Source organism: Arachis hypogaea, chromosome 16 (genome assembly GCF_003086295.3).
Source record: "Arachis hypogaea cultivar Tifrunner chromosome 16, arahy.Tifrunner.gnm2.J5K5, whole genome shotgun sequence".
In the NCBI taxonomy this organism is placed as follows: domain Eukaryota; kingdom Viridiplantae; phylum Streptophyta; class Magnoliopsida; order Fabales; family Fabaceae; genus Arachis; species Arachis hypogaea.
In genome coordinates this window covers 5458719-5461393 of record NC_092051.1, presented here as the reverse complement: position 1 = coordinate 5461393, position 2675 = coordinate 5458719, and the positions used below count along the sequence as shown (strand labels likewise).

Below are 2675 nucleotides of genomic sequence, written 5' to 3'. Positions count from 1 at the left end.
GTTATCATTCTTTCACCGACATGTCTATATAATTCCTTTTAATAACTTAATAATGTATACATAAATTAAAGTGAACTTTTAATAGCTATGTTTATTTGTAGCCAAATTGTTTTAATATTTGCCAGGGCATGAAATGTAAATTCAAGCCAAATCCAAAGATGGGTCTCAAATCTGAAGAAATTCAGGCCGCTGTATTCATATTTTCTGCAGAGCTAGATCCAGGGTAACGCTCATGCTTTAGTTGCTACAGTATAGTGATTGATTATTTATTATTATTTTTTTTATCACAATTTGGTTTCATATTTTTTTTTATTTGTTTATTCTAGAAAAGAGCTTCTTAAGATAGGAGATGTAACTACAACTAGGAAGGATTTTGAGTCACTCTGTCCAACACAACAAATAAGTCAGAAGATATTGTACTTGACTGCCTTGAAATATGTCCATAATCAGACTTTATTGATATGAAAAAACGTCTGGCAGCTTCCTCCAGCTTTTGCTGTAAGTATATTAGTTTGCTTATTTATAATGTTATTTATAATTTGATTATATACATATTAATCTCTACTGAAATAAAAATAAATATCTAGGATATCATATTGGATGGAAATAATTTAGGTGAGATATTAGTTCCCATGGTCGAACAGTTCATGCAACCAACTAAGGATCTTCAGTTTGTAAGTGTTATTGACTCTTCGTAAGTACGCCATGTCATCAAATATTTTCAAACAAAAAAAAAATTAACAGAACAAAGACATTAATATTTGATGCATCATATCTCCTGCTTGATGCAGATATACATCTCAGTGAGAGATAATGAGCACCGATACCTGATGGTTATCAGCATACACGATAGCATAATTGGGCAACTGGATTCTTATTTAGAAGATGATGATATTCAACGTCATAGAAACAAGATGACAATAGTGGTTAGTGACATTGTAATTAATACCCTCAATCGTTATCATTTCTTCAATTTAGTTGCTCATGAGCATGTTAAGTGACTCAAAATCTGAAGTTGTTTTATATTTTTTTAATACAGGCTGCCACAGTAGAGCACATTTTAAGAAGTGACATTTACAACGAATGTAAACTTAAGATGAAAGAAAACATTCGCAGATGAAAAATTTATGCTCCAAGAGGAATCCCTAATCGACATCAAAGGTATCAACGCTTTTACAAAATACAATAAATTGATTGTATATTGTTGTTAACATAAAATGTATCATGTCATTTCTATAAATTATTTTTCTTGTTTCAATTCCTTTTTCTATTATTGTTGTTGTGCAGTCGTGATTCTCCATCATGGGTTCTTCAATGGATGAATTTGGAACATGCCTTTGATGCCCAATGCTCTGAAGTTCATGTGGTACGATCTGGTCAAATAAAAACTGCATTTGTGAATACGTGTTACGAATGTTGTCATAGATTTGGCTATAAGTGATTTTTTATTTTTGCAGTTAGATGAAAATGGCACACGGATGTACACTGCAATGCAATTATTCTATGGGCGATTCAATGAACTTAAGGCTGAGATAGCTCCACTTATTCAAGAGTTTTGGAGCATGCATGTAGAGGAAGATGATTACTGAAATGCCATGTGCATCATAATTATGTCTTTGCTTTGTTGACTACATGGAATGATACTTCTTAAGATTTCTTTCTTATTTTTGTTTTTTTGGAGCTGTGTTGTCAATTAGGATTGTGAATTCATGACACTAATGCTTTAAATAGTTTATTCGGTAGTATATTGCTTATGACCATGTTCGATAATAAATTTCAACATCTTTATATTGATATGATTATTAAATTGCTATCTTTAGGTTTGCATTTCAAATAACTTATTTATATATACTAGTAAATTATTTATGATAAATATTTAGTTAACTTATTAAATCTTGTAATTTTATTACATTTTTAATACATTTAATACCGTTAACAAATTTTATAATTGGAGTTTTATGTTAACGAAAAACATATAATTAAACTTTTTATAAATATATTTCTAAATTGCAATAAAATACTAAACTATTTAATTTTAAATTATTTGATAACGCACATTATGACGACTTAAGAATAATTATAATTGGTGAGTACATGAATTAAGAATTAAACTTTTTATAAATATATTTTTAAATTGTAATAAAATACTAAAATATTTAATTTTAAATTATTTGATAATGTATGACGACTTAAGAATAATTATAATTGGTGAGTAGATGAATTAAGAATAATTATAAAAAATAATTTTGGTCTCTCTAATATTAAAATTCTAGTCTCATCAATATATAGGTATATAATTGGCGAGTACGAATGAAATTTTTTTTGTTCCATTCGTTGACTACTTATATAGTTTTATTCATGTTTTATAAATAATATAACAATTTAATATATTTTGGCAGTATTCTCTCATATTACGTCATATAACATGAGAATATCAATTGTTTTTTTATTCATATGGAATATTAGTTAGCACTATTTTTTAATAAATAGATCTTATATACTAGAAAACTATTACATGAAATTTTCTTTTTTTTCTTTCATTAAAATTTTTCTAAATATTAATTTTTTTATTTCTGCAATCCTCTCAGAAAATATATTTATTAGACTTGGATATCTATGTAAATTTTTAAACGTTACCTTTTTTTATTTTCGGCTCAGCCTTTCTTTTTTATTTC

At 27.2% G+C, this 2675-nt stretch overlaps 1 long non-coding RNA gene across 1 annotated transcript; it reads left to right on the top strand.

The window, feature by feature from the left end:
• The first annotated feature begins 1287 nt into the window (after nt 1–1287).
• Nucleotides 1288–1807, top strand: LOC112758328 (uncharacterized). Its single transcript, XR_003179569.3, has 2 exons — nt 1288–1366; nt 1458–1807. It is a non-coding gene; the product is annotated as an uncharacterized lncRNA (long non-coding RNA).
• The last annotated feature ends 868 nt before the right edge of the window (nt 1808–2675 follow it).